The sequence below is a fragment of the Perca fluviatilis genome, chromosome 2, assembly GCF_010015445.1.
Source record: "Perca fluviatilis chromosome 2, GENO_Pfluv_1.0, whole genome shotgun sequence".
Lineage (NCBI taxonomy): Eukaryota > Metazoa > Chordata > Actinopteri > Perciformes > Percidae > Perca > Perca fluviatilis.
In genome coordinates this window covers 8,476,932-8,499,827 of record NC_053113.1, presented here as the reverse complement: position 1 = coordinate 8,499,827, position 22,896 = coordinate 8,476,932, and the positions used below count along the sequence as shown (strand labels likewise).

The window sequence follows — 22,896 nt, the reverse complement described above, 5'->3', positions numbered from 1 at the left end:
AGGAGTCTGGGTCTGCCGAGGTTTCTTCCTAAAAGGGAGTTTTTCCTTGCCAATGTCGCAATAGCCACTGCTAATGCTTGCTCTTGAGGGAATTACTGTAATTGTTGGGGCTTTGTAATTTATAGTGTGGTCTAGACCCACTCCATCTGTAAAGTGTCTCGAGATAACTCTGTTATGATTTGATACTATAAATAAAATTGAATTGAATAACGAATATTCTGATTAATAGTGGATGGCTTGTGGGTGAAATAACGTATCAATAATGAAGAAAATATAACTGAACATAGCAGAGAGCAGAACAGTGTAGGATACTTGTAGGGTACAGATTTGATCATTGGCAAATTATCAGAGATGTTTTATCAATATTAATAAAGTTATGAATATGGTTATTAATAACTATCAAATCAACAAACAATCAAAACGGGGCACCACCCTGCAAGTCAGGGACCAATAATCAAACTGTGGAACAGTCTCATTTCTGTGGAAATCCTTTAAAAAGGATACAAAGGAAGGGGTGATTTCGAGCCCGGACCCGTTCGACCAGCAATTATTACAATAAGTCCACAAATAATCACAAACAACTGCTATTTAAGTATAATAAGATTTATTAACGTCACAATTATCAGTAGCCAATCAGTAATCCTTCAATAATAAACTTAGATACCCTTTTACAATATCACAACCAAAAACAAAGCAAAACAAAGCAGCATGTGGACACATCTGTGTGTGTGTGTGTGTGTGTGTGTGTGTGTGTGTGTGTGTGTGTGTGTGTGTGTGTGTGTGTGTGTGAGAGAGTGAGTGAAAGTGGAGGGGGCGGTGTCGAAGTGTCCAACAAAAAGACTACCAAAATGGCTACTCCGGTGAGCTGCACATAACTATTTAGCCTCAAGAGGGCAGTATTGGTGCTGGGTGCACGGAGAGGGGCTGAAGAAGCCAAGGGGGGGGTTGCTAGGTAATGCGCACGTTTATACCATATGCTAGGGCTATGTGTTAGCTCTATACAAACTCCACGTGGTTAAACTAGCAGCGTTAGCTCGGGAGCTACGTGGCTAGCCTGTATGTGTGTGTTAGGAGGAAAAGAGAGAGAGAAAGGAGGGAAAACATGATTTATGGAAACAAACCCTTAAAAACCTTGATCTCTGGGGTGATGGGACTAACCGCTCTCTTCGTTTTACTCAAGATTCTAACTTAACGTGATGTTATAGCAGAATCTGAGGTTTGTTTAACGGTAAAGAGCGTTTATTCCCCGCTACGCTCTGCGAGCGCGCAGCTGACTCCGCTGGTACAGTAATTCCTCCTCGGCGGGAGTTATCAGCTACAGTTCAACACAACTTTCAACAATATCTTGATCAGTGATATTCTTCACAACAGTACATAGGACACAGTGGTCCAATCACACATTAATGGTAAACAAAAATAGCAATACCTTTATTTATTTATTATTACTCATTAATAAACACCCTAGTTCTCAAGTCTGCCCAGAACTATGAAAGCCTCTTACTTTTGGTGTGCAGTCCGTTAGCTTATCCGGCGGATTTCCCGGTGAGCAGAACTGAGTTAACTCTCGCCAGAGATTAACGACCCGTACCGTCCAGGGCAGTGGAGCGGAAACACGGTCCAGTCGACTTGGAAGAAAAACGCGTTGTCTCTTTCTCCTTGAGACGGGGCTGATTTACCCCTCTGCAGATTTGGTGTAATACGGGCTTCGTATTCACCTGGATCCTTTGTATCACAAACGATACAAACGTCTCACTCGACCAGCGAATGATCCGATGTTGATTCTCAAACAGCGCTGAACGATGTGTCTTCTTACGGTAATGAAACCACGAAGAGCCCCGGGCGGTGACCACCGGCTACTTTTATCTCCACGCCGCCGCCTGGTGGCGGCGAGTGGTGCGTTCAAGGAGCCGCGGCCAATCAGAAATCCTGAACTCAACGAAGGTGTGAGAACTCGTCGTTGCAGTTCTCAAGCCCTCCACCAGTCTGCCATTTCTCCTCATGTCTTGGAGGTAAATCCTCCATTTTGGGGAATTCTTTGTTAGGAGTGAGGGGTCACAGGCTGGTGGCTTCCCTACAGGCCGCTCTTTGGCCTCAGGGAAGTTTCAGGCCTCACAGAATAGTCTTCATCAAAACTGTTAGGTTCCAACAACAGACTATGTGTGCATTTACACATTGTTATCGAGTGTCTCATAGCACAAAATGTATGCACAGTCGGAACAGGATTACGGCTGCCGACGCCACTGCCACACTATCATTTACACAGACTCAACAATTCCCCCAAGAGCAAGCATTTGGTGAAACAGTGGACCTTTCTCTATAGATAAACATCAACATTACATCACTCTCACACACACACATATTTTGTGTATGCACCGCAGTGACTAGGAAAGAATGTTTTGAACTTAGATTCGGTACTCTCCCAGCACAAGAAGAACTTTGTACAATTAGTCTAGACGTCAGTGTACGTCTCTGATCGATCACATGAGCCATGCAGCACCGGCAACTGACATTTTAAAAACCAAGCTAACTAGTCTGCCAAAAGAGTAGATTAATGCTTCATCCACACACTCTTCTCACCATGTAGAAAGCACATTGCTTTGTGCTAAGCTAGGCTAAAACTGTCCTGGACCTTTCTGTCGAGTTGAAGCTGATTTGATCCCGGGAAAGAGGGGAAAAAAGGATATGGACAGTGCCTTTAATATACAGATATCTGTCTAAACTACATCAATTATTAAAAAAGGGAGTTATCAGTTTAGTTCCTGGAGATGATCTCCTTTAAAACGTCCTACACAAATATCTCCTTTTTGTTCATCAGTGTTTGTACCTGAGAGTGTCCAGTCTCCAGAGAGGATCCTTCAGTCCCGCTGACAGTAGCTTCACTCCTGAGTCTCCTGGATGCTTGTAGCTCAGGTCCAGCTCTCTCAGATGGGAGGGGTTGGAGTTCAAAGTTGAGACCAGAGAAGAACAGCCTTCCTCTGAGATCAGACAGCCTGACAGACTGCAAACACACAGAACAGCACACAGGAACCCTCTGACAACAGGTGGAGCCATGTGTTTGTTTTATGTTGGTTTGTTGTCCAGGTACATTTTGGTCCAGATTCATAATAAAACTTTAAATAATTTGTAATATTTAATTATTCAATAACAATGACTGGGAGCTGAGAACTGAGGACAGAGCTTCACAGCTTCTCTCTGACAGGTCACAGACACTCAGTCTGGAGAGACAACAGGAAGAAAACAAGTTATTTATATTTAAATCCTCTTGAAACATATATTTAAAAAGGTACAATATGTAACATTTCTGCATTAAAATGTCTAAAAACATACCTATGTTATATATGTTTATGAGTTGTGTTCTTACACTATCCCAAATGTTTCCATCAAATTACAAACCCAGAGAAATCTGTTATTTTATTTTTGACACTGGACGTTTCCTTTAGTTGCCTGTCAATGGCATCATATAACCTTTCTCCTTCTAGTTAATTTCCATCAAAACACTGGCACCCAAATAATGTTGAGATGATGTTCAGGAGTAATTGTAAATCATACAATGACACAGAAAGAAATACTTATAACTGTAATATTGCTTTTTCCCCCCACACGGCATCATTTTGTGATTAATTACATGCCACTTTGCAACACAGTAATACAGGAGAGATCTTATTTATTGATATATATCAATATCAATCCATCTTAACGTTACTACAGTGTGCTGGTTGACCAGTAGCTAACTTTAATGCAAATGCTTGGTGGGTAACATAGGGTTACAACATCGTTCAACACGCTCATAAAGTTATTAGTAGCGTGATTGTTTTTACCACGAATCAAAGCAGCGCTGGGCTAACCCATGAATAAATTCACTAGTAACATTAACGTTAGCTGTTTAGATAGATGATTAGTCTAATCCTAATTTAGTCAGCTAGCACACCCTGATCTGTCTGCCTCACTAGCCCCGGGGCAGATAGACTTCACTCGGGATGACAGCTGACAACAGCCCTGGGACATGTAGTTACTGTTAGCCCCCAGTCAGCTAGTAGCCAGCCACTACCATTACAGAAATCTGTACCCGGCCAGCACTTAACTCCAATGCTGGGGTGCTAACAACGCTAACGTCAATTTAATAAAGCGTCTGGAAACAGACCATATCGGACCCAGGCGCCTGAGTCAGAACAACGTCCATCCATAACGTTAGCTACGTCTCCGTTAGCGCTACCAGTGTTCGTGCCAAAAATCTCCTCCCTGCCAAATTTCTCCCCCCTTTGCGTTTAGCTGTCTTTACAGTTAGCTAAATTAACCCAACAAAAGGTGGGTTAAGAAACAAAATGACTATTTAAGATTACAGCAAAGTGAAGGCGGAGATAACTACGGGCAGCTGGGAGATCTTCTGCTGCTGCACAACATCAGCCATCGGACGTCCTCGGCGTCCTGAAGATTCCCCCGGCAATCCCCACCCACATGTTACAACTAACCCCGTCTGCCCTGGTGTTGAAAACATCCAAAAGGTGACATTGACATGTGAAATATATTGTGCTAGTGTTGTTTTAGCTGCTGGCTAATGTTAGCTTGCTGCCTCACTAGCTAAATGGTCCGCTAACAATACAAATCAAAACAGGAAAAATGTAATTATGTTGGGGAAACTGCAGCTGTTTTATTAGAATGACATGAATAAACATTACTAAACGTAACGTGATTAACCTTGAATGGGTAAACTCGTCCGTGAACAGATACATTCTAATCAGGGATGGTGTTTAACAATAAAAACTACAACTCCCATAATTCCATGCAACTTCCCAATGTCATCAAAAGTTTACCATCCATTGTTTTGACTGAGAGACCCCTAGCGGCAGAAAGTTACATATTGTACATTTAATGATGAATAAATCATACTAACAGAGCTTTGTTGGAGGGACGGTAATGAAGAAGAGAGATAACATTTCTATTTAAATGTTAAGTCTGGAATTTTGGTGTTAGAGAATATAAAATCCCTTTAAACATATTTAAATTCTGGCTATATTATTCTAAACATGTTGGAAACATGGTAACTAATTGTGACTGAATGAGGAATAAAAAGACATCAGATATCCACATTCACATAAGATTAAAAAAAACAAATTAGGTTCTCAATCTCAGCCATAGTTCATACTTCGTGCTTTACAACATATTATAATTAAGAATAAAATGATTTGAAAACATTCAAAGATTTCCGAATTGTTAAATTTTAAATCCTGACATGAGAAGGGTGGTTTAGATTTAATAAAGCTTAGAAAAATATAAGAACACAAATAATGATTGTGTTTATATGTTGAGTCTGGACTTTTGGTGATACAGTATAGAAAGTCCCTTCTCAGCATGTTTAAATATCTACTCTAAACAAGTCAATATGGAAACATGATAATTAATCGTGACTGAATTAAGCAATATTACACGAGAGTTTGATTTAATGTCATTATCGGCACGACAGTGATACGGCTAGGGCCAAGGCGCTCGCGCCGAGGTTCGTAAGCATGACTGAAGTGTCTTCCTGGGCAAGTCAACCATCAGGCTGCTTAAGGAATTGGGAGTGCGAGGCCAAACCCTACGCCAAACCATCAAAGCTGTTATGGTTTCAGCATTTTGCCTTGTGTTTTGTGCCATTTCTGTTGCTTCTTTGTGGTTTTCTGTATGTTGTATGTTTTTGTTGGTTATTCTGAATTGTGTGCGTTTTGGTTAACTCCGGTGTTCTCTGTTCTCCCTTGTGTTGTCTAGTGTTGTGTCAAGTTTCTGTGTTTAGCTGATGTCATGTTTTCTGTCTGTTTTTCCTGTTTCCCGTTTTATTTTGATAGTCTGGTTTCTGTCTTGTCCAGTTTACTTCCTGTGTTTTCCCGCCTTTGTTGATTGTCCTGCCCCGCCCTGGTGTGTTTCACCTGTTGTCTCACCTGTCCCTCATTTGTTCATTACCTCATGTATTTAGCCTCTGTCTTCCCTTTGTCTCCTGTTAGATCATTTTTTATCCGTTTGAGTTTGTTCCCGTTTGTTCCTGCCCGTGTGTTGCCGTCAGCCTATGTCCGTTTGCTCTGCCTGTGTTCAACCCGTCAGTTTGTGCATTACCTTGTAAGTTTTCCAGTCTTCGTACTGTCGCTTTTTGTTGTATTAAATTCCTGAGTTCAAACCATCTCCTGCCTGCCTGCCTGCCTGCCTGCCTGCACTTGCGTTTGGGTCCCACTCACCACAACAGAATGATCTAACCAACATGGACCCAGCAGTAGTGGAATTTAAACCGTTTTTTCACCCTTTGGACTATGATGGAGAAGTTGCTTGGGATGTTTCGTGGACTGCATCAAAGGAATCCCAGTTTGGCCAGACACATAATGGAGGTTCGCTGGAAGGCTGCCAGGGAGTTTGGCCTCCCCTACGTCATTCCTGTCCCTCCACCAGTGACGTGCAACCCTTCTGTTCCCGAGCTGACGTGCAACCCTTCTGTTCCTGGGCTGGCTTCCAGCTCTCCTGACCCTGGGCTAACGTGCAGCCCTTCTGAACCTGGGCTGGAGTGCAGCCCTCCTGACCCGGGGCTGGAGTGCAGCCCTCCTGACCCTGGACTAGCTAGAAACCTCCCAGAGTCCTGGCTAGCTAGCAGCCTCCCTGATTCCCCGCTAGCTGGCAGCCCCTCTGTATCCAGGCTAGCTAGCAGCCCCCCTGAATCCAGGCTAGCTAGCAACCTCCCTGAGCCCCGGCTAGTTAGTTGCCCCTCTGAATCCCGGCTAGCTAGCAGCTCCCCTGAATCCAGGCTAGCTAGCAACCTCCCTGAGTCCAGGCTAGCTAGCAGCCCCCCTGAATCCAGGTTAGCTAGCAACCTCTCTGAGCCTCAGGTGACTAGCAGCCCCACTGAACCCCAGCTGACTAGAAGACCCACTGAAACTTCGCTGACTAGCAGCTCCCCAGAATGCCAGGTAGCTAGCAACCCCCCTGACCCCAGGCTAGCTAGCAACCTCCCTGAGTCCCCGTTAGCTAGCAGCCCCTCTAAATCCAGGCTAGCTAGCGACCTCCCTGAGCCCCGGCTAGTTAGCAGCTCCCCTGAATCCAGGCTAGCTATCAACCTCCCAGATCCCAGACTATCTAGCTGCCTCTCAGATTCCCCGCTAGCTAGCAACCTCCCTGAGCCCCGGGTGACTAGCGGCTTCTCTGAGCCCCGGCTAGCTAGCAACCGCCCAAATCCCCGGCTGGCTAGCGGCCTCCCAGATCCCAGGCTAGCTAGCAGCCTCCCTGATCCCTGGCTAACTAGCAGCCTCCCTAGTGTCCCCGAGCTCCCTAGTGTCCCCGAGCTCCCTAGTGTCCCCGAGCTCCCTAGTGTCCCCGAGCTCTCCAGTGCCCTTAGTGTTGCTAGTGTCCCCGAGCTCCTTAGTGTCCCTAGTGTCCCTAGTGTCCCCGAGCTCTCTAGTGTCCCTAGTGTCCCCGAGCCCCCTAGTGTCTCTAGTGTCCCTAAGCTCTCTAGTGTTCCTAGTGTCCCCGAGCCCTCTTGTATCCCTAGTGTCCCCATGCTTTTTAGTGTCCCCAGGCTCTCCGGTGTCCCCGGGCTGCCCGGCGTCCCTGAGCCTTCTAGAGTTACCGAGTTCCTCGGTTGTCCAGCGCCCCAGGTCCCCGGCTGGCTAGCAGCCCTCCAGATCCCCGGCTGGCTAGCAGCCCTCGTGAACCCCGGCTGGTGTCCAGCCTCCCTGAACCCTGGCTGGTGTCCAGCCTCCCTGAACCCTGGCTGGCGTCCAGCCCCCCTGAACTGGTTATGACCATTTCCCCTGAGACTTTGCCCATCTCCGGCACCCCTGAGACCGCCCCTGAGATCACCCCTGAGGCTTTGCCGGTCTCCGGCACCCCTGAGACCGCCCCTGAGACCGCCCCTGAGACCCAACGACTTTGCTCGGCCCCCTTGCCGAGACCTCTCTTTGTTCCCTGTCCTCCGGCCCTCCGTTTTCCCCCAGGCCTCTCCGGCCCTCTGTTTCCCCCAGGCCTCTCCGGGCCCTCTATGGTTCCCTGTGCCCCCAGTGCTCTCTGTTCCCTGTGACCCCAGTGACTTTTTCCTCTTCCGGACTCCCTCGCCCTCCTCGGGTTGTTTTTGGTTCATTGGACTCCTTTTGTTTTCTTTTTTGGGGTTTTTGGTTCTCCTCCGGTCTTCCCTCGCCACCCTCCCTGGGTTGTTTTTTGTTTTTTTGAGTCTTCTGGTATCCGCCCCTTGTGGGAGGGGGTACTGTTATGGTTTCAGCATTTTGCCATTTCTGTTGCTTCTTTGTGGTTTTCTGTATGTTGTATGTTTTTGTTGGTTATTCTGAATTGTGTGCGTTTTGGTTAACTCCGGTGTTCTCTGTTCTCCCTTGTGTTGTCTAGTGTTGTGTGAAGTTTCTGTGTTTAGCTGATGTCATGTTTTCTGTCTGTTTTTCCTGTTTCCTGTTTTATTTTGATAGTCTGGTTTTCTGTCTTGTCCAGTTTACTTCCTGTGTTTTCCCGCCTTTGATTGTCCTGCCCCGCCCTGATGTGTTCACTAGTTGTCTCACCTGTCCCTCATTTGTTCATTACCTCATGTATTTAGTCTTCCCTTTGTCTCCCGTTAGATCATTTTGTATCCATTTGAGTTTGTTCCCGTTTGTTCCTGCCCGTGTGTTGCCATCAGTTTGTCAGTTTGCTCTGACTGTATTCAACCCGTCAGTTTGTGCATTACCTTTTAAGTTTTCCAGTCTTCGTACTGCTGCTTTTTGTTGTATTAAATTCCTGAGTTCAAATCATCTCCTGCCTGCCTGCCTGCCTGTACTTGCGTTTGGGTCCTCTACCTCAACCACACCACAACAAAAGCCCTCTCATATGCAGCAGAAGAAGCAAGTCGATGGCTATGGGTGAAAAGGGGTGACTCTACCTCGACCCCTAATAACACCCGCGGCACGTAAGGTTGAAAGCAGGGGGGGGGGCACACCTGGGATGCCAGTTTCTGCCGATGAGCCATCTGGAGGTGTCGTGGGCCTATCATTGAAACACCAGTGAAGGAGGGTGACCACCTGATGACCCTAATGAAGCCAAAATACCCCATTCTCATTCCACTCAACCGGACCTGTCACCACAATAGCGAGGAAACCACTCATACCTCAGGTTCTAAACAGGGGGTTGTTTCACCTAGTCCTAAAAACATAACTGATTGTTTATCAGACGTGACAAAAAAAGCATGCGGGCAGGCTAAGGCAAAAATCATTAAACATTAGCCAACATTTACAAATAATCACATTTGAATAGTAATTTCAGCATTAAAATAAAATTTATAGTTTTACTATTGAAATTGTATTTGACTTTCTGAATTTGTTCCAACAGCCCTAGTGAGTTATACAATGTATGTGAGCACAATACATGAACTGACCTCAGTCTCCAGTCTACAATTTGGACTCCATTACAAAATTCACTTCTGAAACTTTTTTATGCGAGAAATCAACTATGTAAGTTCAAATATGGGCCGTTTTACGAAAATTGATGGCTAATTGCAAATTTTGTCCAACTGTGTCAGAGTTCAGCGGCCGGTGCTGCCTGGGTTGCCACATCGCCACCCTCCCTGTCCTCATTCACAGACCCCGGCCTGCTGTGAGCTCGATTGAGCTCCGTCACGGCCGGCAGCCCGCGGTGCTCAATACCTGGGCAAACTCACCCTTTCTGCGTGACTGGACTACCAAACGCCGCTGCCCTGACAGAGCTCCAGGGCCTGCAGCTCGCGGTTCTCCCTCCCCTCGCTAAATGACCAGTGTGTGACTGAGCGCAGTCAGCGAGCTTGTTAGGCCCGCAATGTCTTACCGCAGGTTCCAGTTAATCTTATAATGGATATGTGTGTTGAGTTATTTAAACAAACGATTGGGGAAATAAATGCCTCTGTCTGCGAGTCTCATAGATAGAGCCCGCGGTGAGCTGGAGTCCATCAAGGAGAGCTAGCTAGCCTCCTAACGAGACTTCTGAAATTCACAAAAATGCCTTAAATTGAAATTAGAAACAACTGTTAGCTTTATAAGACCTTGGGGTAGCTGTAATATAAGTGTCGTGACGAAATTCAAACTGTAAATATATTATAGTTACGCCGGCAGCTGGCCACGGAGCCCCGATAGTGCAGTAATCCACAAAGGGTGACTTTGCCCTGGGTATGGAGCCCAGCAGGCTGCCGCTTTCTCGTCAGACTGTGTGGAGCTCATAAAGTCCGACACGTCTTACCAAATTTGCAATTAGCCATCAATTTTCGTAAAACCATATATATTTGAGCTTTATATAGTTTATTAATTGCATAAAAAAGTCTCAGAAGTGAATTTGGTAACGAAACATTGCAGTGTCTGGAATATGAGACCTGCTGTCTCATCTCTAATGTGTGTGTATGGGGATTCGCTCAACCACTCAGCGCGCAGCTCATCTAAATATTCATGAGCATACCATATTTGGAAGAAAAGCTCTTTTTACAAATGAGGCCAAAACACAGTGATGCATAAGGGCCAAAAAAATATCAACCAGGCCATTTTCAGCCCAACCAATGTTACATACCCCATTAGGAAACCTTAAGGAACAGTGTGAAATACCCTATATAATCATTCTATCACCCCTTTAAAAAACAGACTCTCACATTTGATCAAAAAGCACATTCACAAGGGTCTGATGGTAGATTCAGATATGTTGAGGTGAGAGGTCATGGACCCCTTTCAAAAATGGCCATGCCATACAGAGAGATCCATTCTGGATTTTTTTTAATAAAACAATTAAGACTGCAGACTTGCATTTATAGTATAACTATAACTCACTTCTTCTCTGAGCTTGAGGAAGATAAAATGCCACCACTGAGGTGAACCTGCTGAGCTCTCCTTCACTGGCAGAATGAACCTGGAGGTCGTCCCAGCAGCTGACTGTGTGATCAGCTGATGTCTCAGTAAATCAGGAGATAATGTCTGCTGCTGTTTTCTCTACCCATCTTGCCTTTAGTGTTACTAAAAAGTAAAACAAACGCGTTGTCTGACAGTTTGAATATTAGGGTGACCAGAAATGGGACAATCTTTAAAAAGCTTGTCCCATATCAAAAGATGCTCATTGTTGGAAACTAAATGTAAAGTTGCAGCTTTTATTTAACGAGGATGGAGATTTTTTTTGGCCTCCCCCTACATCCTCTCTCACATTAATACACTATATATAGGCCAAAAAAAAAAAAAAATTATATATATATATATATATATATATATATATATATATACACACACATACATATATATATATATACATACACACACACACAGGATACATAATCACACAAACATGAAGTGTTCTCAGTTCTGCTGCTTTCAGGATTCTGCTAAAATACAACGCATGTTGAGTTAAAAACAAATGAAAGGAAATGATTTCCAACTTTCTTTTATTAAACAAACTGAAATGAATATAAAAAGACAAAAAAGAATGACAGTTTAATTTTGAAGTTACTTAAATTATCCTTGTAATTAAACACAAAAAAATCTGAGTGTCTTTCTTGAAGTGTATATTGGATTAGTTAACGGTAGTCAAGGAAAAAAAAAAATTATATGTTGTGTAGCCCTAGTCTGTGCTGTCTGACTCAACACATGTCTCAGTATTACAACAACCAGTGGTGTGTTCAGACATGAAGACATCAGCAGACAGATGGACAGACTTACTTTGTTCAGAGCTGCTCTGATTGGCTGTCTGCAGTCCAGCTCTGGTTCTGGATCTGGACGGCTGCTCCTCAGAAACATCACTCCTCTTCCTCTGTGAAAACAGTTCATCACTAAAATTATAGTTTTTTTTTATTTTGAGAAAATGAATACCACATTTGACGCACATTTTCAGATTTTAAAAATAGTTAAAAAAAACTCTTAACAGTAACTTCAACATTCAGCTTTAAAAGCCAGAAAACATCCATCTGTTAGAAACAATATCTGAACTAATGGTTCTGCATCATGAATATAAATCTTTTAGCAGAACATTTAGTCATCTTCATCAGGTCAGTAAAACAGTCTCTTACTTTGTGTCTGAGGGTCCAGGTTCATTACTGAAGTCTGGAGGATCATCTTTGGACCGGTCACTCTTCATAGACAGACAGCCAGATACTACAGACTCTGCTGTCTGTCTGTTGTCCTGAACTCTGCAAACACCAACAGCTTTTTATTCATATTGCTTCAATCTTTGATAAATGCTCTTTTTTTAGCCCTTTATGAAGCTCTAAACACACAAACTGCTGCTACTGTCAATAATTAGGAGGATTTAAAGTTTGTATTAGTCCTCTTAGATTAGATTAGAGAGTTTTTCTGGGTCACTGACAGCTGTCACAGATACAAAGAGGAAGATGTGTGATTCACAAATGTGTGAATGTGTAACAACAAAAACGTGGCATTGGCAACTGAGTCATAAAATTAGTTACTATCAGTGGTCTTACTTTGTGTCTGAGGATCCAGGTTCATTACTGAAGATTAGAGGTTCTCCTTTGGAACAGTCACTCTTCATAGACAGACAGCCAGATACTACAGACTCTGCTCCATCCTCCTCTTCCTCCAAACCACTCATCTTCTGATCTGAAGTCAGTCTGAGAGGTCAAACAGGAACACTGACTGTGAGCTCACAACATTTAAAAGAAATCAAGTTTGTTCAGGAGTCAAAAACCGGAAGCAACGATCAGGAAGTAACACACACAGAGGTATACAGTAGGATATAAAACCAGCCAGCACTCAGTTGTCATGGAGGGAATCGTGAAATTGAGAATTTAAAAAGCTATGAGACAGATTCCATAAGGCCCTACATGAAGTCAGTGCAGTAACATAATAAACATTTAAACACTCACCCTTCCTCAGCGCGCACACACACACACACACACACACACACACACACACACACACACACACACACACACACACACACACACACACACACACACACACACACACACACACACACACACACACACACACACACACACACACACACACACACACACGGCCTCCATTAAAAGGAACAAACAAAGGCTCCGAAGGAAAAGGAGGATGCAACAAATATAAAAAGAAGGATGCCAAACACCATGTTAACAATGATCCAACAAGCTTTATTAAATAATAGTTATTCCCAAAAGTAACAAACAAAGTGAAACAAAAAGGACTGGAGACCCCGGCCAAAAAGAACAAAAGATGGGAAGACGCTGGACCAACCTCGCAGTGGGCCATCTCCCCCTAAACTACCTAAAAAGGGTAAACTAATCCTAGAACAAACAAAAGAGACGAATAACTGAACTACCAGTAATCTCCAGCCCAAACTAACACAATAAACGAAAACAACAAAACTCCAGCACCTACATGTGCATGGAGGTTGGGAAAGAAACAAACCTGCTTGTTATGGAAGAAAGAACAATGAGGAGAAAACTCCTCACTGGTGTGCTCTCTGCCTTCTTATCACCTCCCCCACTCTACCTGAGCACTGATTACTCTCAGGTGTGCAACTGGCAGAGGGAGGAGGGCAGAATGGGAAACAGAGAGAGAGAGAAAACAAGACACACACAAGAGGCACATGTAACACAGTCACACACACACACACACACACACACACACACACACACACACACACACACACACACACACAGTCAAACACACACACGGTCACACACACACAGTCAAACACACACACGGTCACACACACACACAGACACACACACACACAAACACAGTCACACACACACACACACACACACACACACACACACACACACACACGGTCCCACACACACAGACACACACACACACAGACACACACACACACACACACACACAGTCAAACACACACACGGTCACACACACACACACACACACACACACAGTCTCACACACACACACACACACACACACAGTCAAAAACACACACAGTCACAGACACAGACACAGACACACACACACAGATGCACAGTGCAGCAGCAGAGGTGGGGGAAGAGAGATACCTGTTTCTCTTCTAGAGACTTGTTTAAATTATGACTAATATTCTATATACATTAGATTTAGTATTTAGTTCAGACTGTTTTTGATGTATATGTTTTCTGATTTCAACGCTATAAAGATCATTGCCGTGGTTGCGTCCCTCCCTTACCCCTCCTATAGTCACTATGGCCCCTGGGCCATTGTGAATGCAAATGGAAAAAAACAGTTTTGGGGGAGAGTAGTTAGTAGATCTGTTTAGAAGTGGACTGTTCCTTTAACTACGGTCCTGTAACTACTTGGTCAGAAAGAGGCTATTGGAAAAACTCCAGGACTAATGTCACCTTTCTGTCCTCTAATGGAGACAAGACTCCAGGACTAATGTCATCTTTCTGTCCTCTAATGGAGACAAGACTCCAGGACTAATGTCATCTTTCTGTCCTCTAATGGAGACAAGACTCCAGGACTAATGTCATCTTTCTGTCCTCTAATGGAGACAAGACTCCAGGACTAATGTCATCTTTCTGTCCTCTAATGGAGACAAGACTCCAGGACTAATGTCATCTTTCTGTCCTCTAATGGAGACAAGACTCCAGGACTAATGTCATCTTTCTGTCCTCTAATGGAGACAAGACACTCAGGACTAATGTCATCTTTCTGTCCTCTAATGGAGACAAGACTCCAGGACTAATGTCATCTTTCTGTCCTCTAATGGAGACAAGACTCCAGGACTAATGTCATCTTTCTGTCCTCTAATGGAGACAAGACTCCAGGACTAATGTCATCTTTCTGTCCTCTAATGGAGACAAGACTCCAGGACTAATGTCATCTTTCTGTCCTCTAATGGAGACAAGACTCCAGGACTAATGTCATCTTTCTGTCCTCTAAGACAGAAAGGTCTCTTTCCTGCTTCTTACAGTGCAGGCGCTCTACTGCTTGCTCCTGCCTCTGCTTGCATATTTCTGCTGATAATCTTGCTTTTCATCTGAGAGAAACTATGAGCAGTGGCTCTTGGATACTTATAAATCACTGGACTATACATTTTTTGTAGACATAGTAGGCTATTGCCATATTTGAACATTTTTCTGCGTGAGCGAGGCCTACCAATAGCTCAAGCCTGTCCTAAAGTGACTGTAGCTAAAGCTAATTAGCAGCAAGATGCCTACCTTCTCCATGGAGGACTACTACAAACTCCTTCAGTATGGAGCTAGAACAGTGACAGTAACCTGTGGTATTGAAAATAAAAATTGGCATTGAAACAACAAATATTGGTACTGAAAAATGTTGAACTGAAATATAAAACACAAACATCAAAAAGTAATAATCTCACAATGCTATTATTTTATTTCACTTTGACATTTGTTTGTATTATGATAGGTTTTTCAATGTCAATCTACATTTTTTCTTGATGTCTGACTTTTTTCAGTAACAGTTTTTTTTTTTACGCTGTCAGGATTTTTACAATGTCACTGGTTTTCAGTTTCAACTTTCTGTCACTGTTTTGGCGTAGGGAGGAGGGGCCTGAGGGGAGGGACAAAGAGGGCGTGGTTTACAGGTAATTTGCATAGGCTACTGGGAGAGAAGGCAGCTCCACAGGCATCCACAGATCCATGTGTTATAACCACATATCTGCAATGGCTTCCACAAGTTCACCTGGAACCTCCAAATCTAGTAAGTCTGTTTATCTCTGCCATTTTTTCACTTAGAAGCAGGCTGGTTTAGTGTTAACTTTTAATGTAGGCCTAAGCTGTGTTGTTTTGGCAGAGGTTAGAACTGTTCTCTTCATCCATGGTTAGCACACGTCAGCTAACTTGTGGCTAATTGTAGCTAAGTCTCCGGCTGGGGATGTCAATCTATATTCTATAATCTAGTATTTATAATAACAGTAATTGCGTGTCCTTTATAAGTCTAAGGCCAGTGTTATTGCTGGTGCACGAGGCTTGACTCTCGCTTGCGTCTCTCATTAGCTCCGTCATGGATGTCTTAAGAGAACGAGCTCCGCTCTCTCTACCTGCCGACACTGGCACGGAACGTTAACGCCCCCCCATAACTATCCTCCAATCACAAGTATAGCTGCTGACTGACAGGTTTCTAGGCAAATCACACAGGCAGAACGCTTGCGTTCACTGACATTTCCTAAAACTGGGAAAACACAGTTACTGAAAAACTGCCTTAACTGAACATAACAGTTAACATTATCATGTAAACCAGTCCAGTACAATATTTTATAACTGTTAAACTGATATTATCAGTTAAAGGTTTACTTGGACATAAATGTATAAATTTGTCTGTAAACAAAAACTAGTATGTCTGAGGTATTTCTGGCTTAAAGGCATAACCTTTACATTTCTCATCTGATTTCACTAAGTTGTGTATAATTACAGGCACCTTCGACTGGGAGGCAGTTTATGGAGAGACTGCTGAGAAGGCTTCAGGAAGTTCTGCAACATCAGCCTGTGGATTTTGACTATTTACACTTTTACACTGTTTTACACTGGTTTAAGTCATGAAATGGGACTTGTACCCTTTTGCATAGACCAGTACACATTAACCCTCATATGCATTATCATTGCATTTACTGTAATTTGTTATTAAATATAGAGTCAAATTCTTACTTGAATATATTTATTTGTTATTCATTGAAAAGGTACAGATTTAACTGTTTTGCTGGAGTCCATACTGTAAATGCATGTTATTTCAAAAACTGTTAAGGATTAAAATCAGTACTACATATAAAGTAGTAGTGGTATGTGTCATTTTAAACAACAAAATGGTTTTCCTGTGTTATCCTGCCATGTTTATGTGTGAAGAATCACATAGTTAAGTGCAGTCTTGCAAAGCTATCCGCCATTGTACTAGGAGTTAGTCACAGGGTAAATGGCTGCCCTCAGTTCTGCCATAGTCTGTAGCCTCAGAGGGCACTGGATGGGTGGTAAAAGTACTCCACTGGCAGACTCTTCTGTCACTCTGTCATGGTCCCCCTCCAAGAAAAGATCTTGTATATCCTGTAATTGACAAGTAATGTTATTAAAAGACTGCAGTTGCTTTTATAATACTTCACAAAACAATTACACTTTTTTTTGTAAATAAAATGCACACTTTAGGTGTGCATTTTATTTTTTATGCACATATGGCCATAATAAATATCCAAACAAAATAAAAAAAGGTTTAATTCAACATTTTGAAGCTGCACAGGGTCCTGGAGAAGTCTGGTAAAGTGTCAAGGTCCCTCTGGAGGCGTGGTACAAATATATAGTGGTTTGGAGGGATCTAGCAGGTGACCCTCTTAAAGACTGACACATCAGTGCACTATTAATATCACTTTCAACCCCCAAGTGGGCTAGCTGATGTGGTATTAGCTAGCGTTAGCGCTTGTTCGATGGGAGACTTAGCTACAATTAGCCACAAGTTAGCTGACGTGTGCTAACCATAGATGAAGAGAACAGTTCTAACCTCTGCCAAAACAACACAGCTTAGGCCTACATTACAAGTTAACACTAAACCAGCCTGCTTCCAAGTGAAAAAAATGGCAGAGATAAACAGACTTACTTAGATTTGGAGGTTCCAGGTGAACTTGTGGAAGCCATTGCAGATATAGGTAATCTGTGAGGATGCCTGTGGAGGTGCAGTCTCTCACAGTATGCAAATCATATGCAAATTACCTGTAAACCACGCCCTCTTTGTACCTCCCCTCAGGCCCCTCCTCCCTACGCCAAAACAGTGACAGAAAGTTGAAACTGAAAACCAGTGACATTGTAAAAATCCTGACAGTGTAAAAAAAAAACTGTTACTGAAAAAAGTCAGACATCAAGAAAAAATGTAGATTGACATTGAAAAACCTATCATAATACAAAAAAATGTCAAAGTGAAATAAAATAATAGCATTGTGAGATTATTATTTTTTGATGTTTGTGTTTTATATTTCAGTTCAACATTTTTCAGTACCAATATTTGTTGTTTCAATGCCAATTTTTATTTTCAATACCACAGGTTACTGTCACTGTTCTAGCTCCATACTTCAGAAGATTGCAGTTCAGGAAACCAAAATTTACCGGTTAGAAGTAAACGTGGAAGTGAACGGATCATGTGGAAATGACACCACTTTACCAGTGACCCAAAACAATGGACAAAAGCATGCTAACACATGGCTAACTAGCACCAGCAAGACCACAAAGAAACAAGAGGGCTGTGGAACGGATAATAAATCAACAAGTGGCAGTCCTCCCTGGAACTCTTTTGGTGCAAAGCCTAAGAGTAAATCATTTTCCTGGGAAATGGGAGGACAACTAACGGGCAGAGCACAGCGCCCTGAGATTTGTGATACGACCGGCTGGCCTGCATTATCATCCAGGCAGAGCGCCTCTTCAACCCCTGTACTTAGCAGGACACAGCCGTGGACAGCTGCAAAAGGAAAAATTAGCAACAAAATGCCTCCCCAACAACTGAGTGTGCAGGTGAAGAACAGATTTGCTCCTCTGCTGCAGGACCCTGGACATGACCTGGATTATGTCTCATCGTCACACAGCAGGGTAAGGACTGAGAGCAATTCTAAAAGTAAAAAGCTACAGGGAAAGCTAATGACTGGGCCCCACACTCTGATTGTGGGTGACTCTGCTGTGAAAGATATAAAAGTAAAAACACCAAAATACTCTGTTTTCCCAACGACATGGTGTCTGACATGGCCCAAATAATCCAGGATATCATAACAGCACACCCAACTGTGAAGAACATTATACTGCATATAGGGTCAAATGATGTTGTAAAGCAAGAGTCTGAAGTGATGAATCGTGACTTTATGAATCTGCTGAATACAGTCAGCTCCATAAATGCAAAGGTGTTTATCAGTGGCCCTATACCGCCAGTCAGAGGAGGAGCTGAGAGATTCGGCAGACTGCTGGCACTGAACAGATGGCTTTCAAATGCATGTACCAACCATTCTCTGCAGTTCATTGACAATTTTAACATTTTCTGGGGCCGCAGACATCTTTTTAAAGCAGATGGACTATTCCTTAACAAGCCAGGAGTAAAGCTGTTCACCTCTAGCCTACTTTACTTTCTGCGCCACACATCTGCTCCCTTGGCCAAGGACACGAGACAAGATGAACCAAAACAAGAGGAAGACACAACAAAGTGCGTCAGTGATCCACCACAGCCCCCACCTGGGCAAAGATTCGACCATGGGAGACCAAAGAGCAGAGATGAGAAATCTCAACCCCCCTTCTCACCCGTCCAACACTCCTCAAGCCCCTGTGACAACCACGACAGCTATGAGGACCTCTTTAAGGATACGTCGCTCTCCCCTCTTTCCCCCATCCCCATGTTGGAGTTCACTGACCAGATGAAGCAGCTGGTGAATGCTGGAACCAAGTATGCCCCCCTTCCTTCTCCCATCGTAAAACGCCAGGCACCTCTGCCCCCTCAAGGACGGTAGTTAACTCCTTCTCCCCAGACTGATAAGGATGCTTGTGAAAAATGCAGTAAGCATTAACTGATATGGGCCGGGTCCAGGCTGCATGCCTAGTAGCACTCATGACTCTTTCCAAGACAAGCCTGGGCCCTGCGTATTACATTCTTCCACAATTTATGTTGTGATAGGTAATAGGAAAAGAATAACGAATAAGCACGTAACTGCAAACTTTGCAAATTTAGCATCCATTCCTCGTCAGCCACAGTCAGTCACAAATGAAAATGAAAACACACTAACACTAGCACTACTAAACGTTAGATCTTTGGCAGGTAAATCATTTTTAATCAATGATTTTATTATTAAGCACAATCTTGATTTTATGTTTTTAACTGAAACCTGGTTGGACCATAATAACAGTTCTGCTGTTCTCATTGAGTCAGCCCCCCCTAACTTCAGTTTTATGAGTGAGAATAGAGTGAATAAGAAGGAGGTGGAGTCGCCATTTTGTTTAATGACTCATTCCAATGTACGCAAATATCTTACGAAAATTTTGCTTCTTTTGAATATGTGGCTCTTCAGCTAAGATCCTCCCCTCAAGCTCTACTTCTAAATATCTACAGGCCACCTAAATACTGTGCATCCTTCTTTGATGACTTTACTGAACTGCTGTCTATAATCTGTATTAACTTTGACTGTGTAATTATTGCTGGTGATTTTAACATTCATGTTGACAACCCCCAGGACCGAGGGACCAAAGAACTGTGTTGTGTTTTTGAGAACTATGGACTGACTCAGCATGTGACACAGCCCATGCACAATAAGGGGCACACTCTGGACTTGATTATCTCCAAGGGTCTGAACATTTCCAAGGTTGTGGTGACTGATGTTGCTCTCTCTGATCATTCCTGTGTTTTCTTTAACGGCACTATCTCTGTGCCCAAAAGTGTTCAAACAAAGTTAATCAGAAAACGGTATATCACTGAAATCATATATCACCAGTGAATCATTCATTCAGCTTTTCTCCTCCACACCCACCCTCACTGGGGCCTCAGTCACTGAGCTTGTAGATAATTTCAACTGTAAAATTACGAATGTTATTGATGCCATTGCTCCCACTAAGGTCAAAGCTGTCTCTGGTAAGAAAAGATCTCCATGGAGAAATTTTATAGTTGTGAGAACAGAAAAAAGAGAGTGTCGAAAAGCTGAACGCAGTTGGCGAAAATCTAATCTCCAGGTCCATTATAACACCTATAAAGAGAGACTTCGCATTTATAATCTGGAACTAAGGAATGCAAGGCGGTCCTTTTTCTCTGACATTATCGCCAGAAACAATAATAATTCACGTGCTTTGTTTGCTACTGTTGATAGATTAACTAACCCTCCAGTACCAGTAGCATCTGAACTGTTGTCTACCAAGGCTTGCAATGACTTTGCCTCCTTCTTCACAGACAAAAAAATTAGACAAACAGTCAGTGCTTCCATATCAAGTACAGGATATGTGTTGTTACAGTGTTCACGCAAAACAAATTCCAACATGACACAATTTCATACGATCAACCATAAAAACCTGGAGGACATTATACAACATCTGAAACCCTCCTCCTGTTGCCTTGATATTCTACCAACGGGTGTTTTCAAAAATGTTTCGAAGTGTTTGGCTTCTGATCTTCTACAGATTGTAAACACATCTCTGCTCTCAGGTATCTTCCCACAGGCCCTGAAAACTGCAGTCATTAAACCACTCCTAAAAAAGAACAATCTAGACACGTCACTAATGAGCAACTATAGGCTGATATCAAACCTTCCATTTTTAAGTAAAATCATAGAAAAAGCGGTTTTTCAACAACTCAACCTTTTCTTATCACTAAACAAGAGTTTTGATGCCTTCCAGTCAGGTTTTCGACCACACCACAGCACTGAGACGGCTCTTGTTAAAGTCTTTAATGACATCCACTTAAACACAGATAGTGGCAAAATTTCAGTCTTAGTATTACTTGATCTCAGTGCTGCATTTGATACGGTCGACCATGACATATTACTAGACCGATTGGAAAACTGGGTTGGTCTTTCTGGCTCAGTACTAAAGTGGTTTGAATCCTATTTAAAGAATAGGGACTACTTTGTGTCTATAGGTAATTATACATCTGAGCATACAAATATGACGTGCGGAGTTCTCCAAGGCTCAGTTCTGGGGCCTCTTCTGTTCAACATCTACATGCTTCCACTGGCTCAGATTATGGAAAACAACAAAATAAATTACCATAGTTATGCGGATGACACACAAATTTACATAACCTTATCGCCAGGGAACTATAGCCCAATACAACAAATGAATAAGTGCATTGAACAAATTAACGACTGGATGTGCCAGAACTTTCTGAAATTAAATGAAGAAAAAACTGAGGTGGTTGTTTTGGAGCTAAAGAGAAACGATTAAAAGTCAGCGCTCAGCTTCAAACGACAATGTTAAAAACAACAGAATCTTGGTGTAGTCATGGACTCAGACCTGAATTTTAAAAGCCACATTAAGACAATTACAAAATCAGCCTATTACCACCTTAAAAATATATCAAGGGTTAAAGGACTTATGTCTCAACAGGATTTGGAAAAGCTTGTCCATGCTTTTATCTTCAGTAGACTTGACTACTGTAACGGTGTTGTTAGGTTGTAAAAAGATAAAACTATGCTTATGTATTATGTTTTAAATAATAAATTGTATGCTGCAATCAGGTTATGAAAATAGGAATGGAATCTAGAATGACTAGCCTACTTAGGTAAAAACAGCTGGTTATTTCTCTCCCCCTCTCTTCCTGTCTTTGGTTAAATTGATTAGGTTAAAACCAACTATTAACATATGAAGAGGAACGTCTCTTTGAGTCTCCAACCTCCTGGTGCCAAGTCTGGGTTAGAACAAAGGAAATGCAAACTCTGTAAACTTGAATATAATCAACACTTCCATGATAATCAACCTTAGTCTGTGACCTGGAGTAAACCTAAATTCAGGTGTGTCCTTATCCTGAGGGACAGGATAAATGTGGGCTCCTGAGATGATCTCAGGACTGTTCTTCTGTGACTCCACAAGAGAAGCATGAGAGCAGTCCGCTGTCAGCTGCAGTGTAACATTTGTGTTTTCTGTTGACTATCGTTTTTCATGTTGTTTTATTAAACCATCTTGCTTAATCTTTCAATCCGAACCTAGCCTCTCCTTCGTCCTCAGAAATCTAAGAACACGTCACTTAGTGAAGTTTTAACAGTGTCTTTACAGGTCTCCCTAAAAGATCAATCAGACAGCTGCAGCTGATTCAGAACGCTGCTGCTCGAGTCCTCACTAAAACCAGGAAAGTGGATCACATCACTCCAGTACTGAAGTCTCTACACTGGCTTCCAGTGCCTCAAAGAATTGATTTCAAAATACTTTTACTGGTTTATAAATCACTAAACGGTTTAGGGCCAAAATATATTTCTGATCTGCTACTACACTATGAGCCACCAAGACCTCTCAGGTCGTCTGGGACAGGTCTACTTGTTGTCCCCAGAGTCAGAACTAAAAAGGGGGAAGCAGCG

The 22,896-nt window shown here is 42.9% G+C and overlaps 2 long non-coding RNA genes and 1 pseudogene across 2 annotated transcripts; 1 reads left to right on the top strand and 2 right to left on the bottom strand.

Annotated features, from left to right (window-relative positions):
- Positions 1–12,589, bottom strand: part of LOC120543706 — a 301,907-nt pseudogene extending 289,318 nt beyond the window's left edge.
- A 2,869-nt stretch (positions 12,590–15,458) lies between these two features.
- Positions 15,459–16,662, top strand: LOC120544083. The gene is made up of 2 exons (XR_005636443.1): positions 15,459–15,596; positions 16,310–16,662. It is a non-coding gene; the product is annotated as an uncharacterized LOC120544083 (long non-coding RNA).
- LOC120544094 lies at positions 16,534–17,598 on the bottom strand. The gene is made up of 2 exons (XR_005636449.1): positions 17,475–17,598; positions 16,534–16,930 (listed from the first exon to the last, which is right to left on the bottom strand). It is a non-coding gene; the product is annotated as an uncharacterized LOC120544094 (long non-coding RNA).
- Between the last annotated feature and the right edge of the window lie 5,298 nt (positions 17,599–22,896).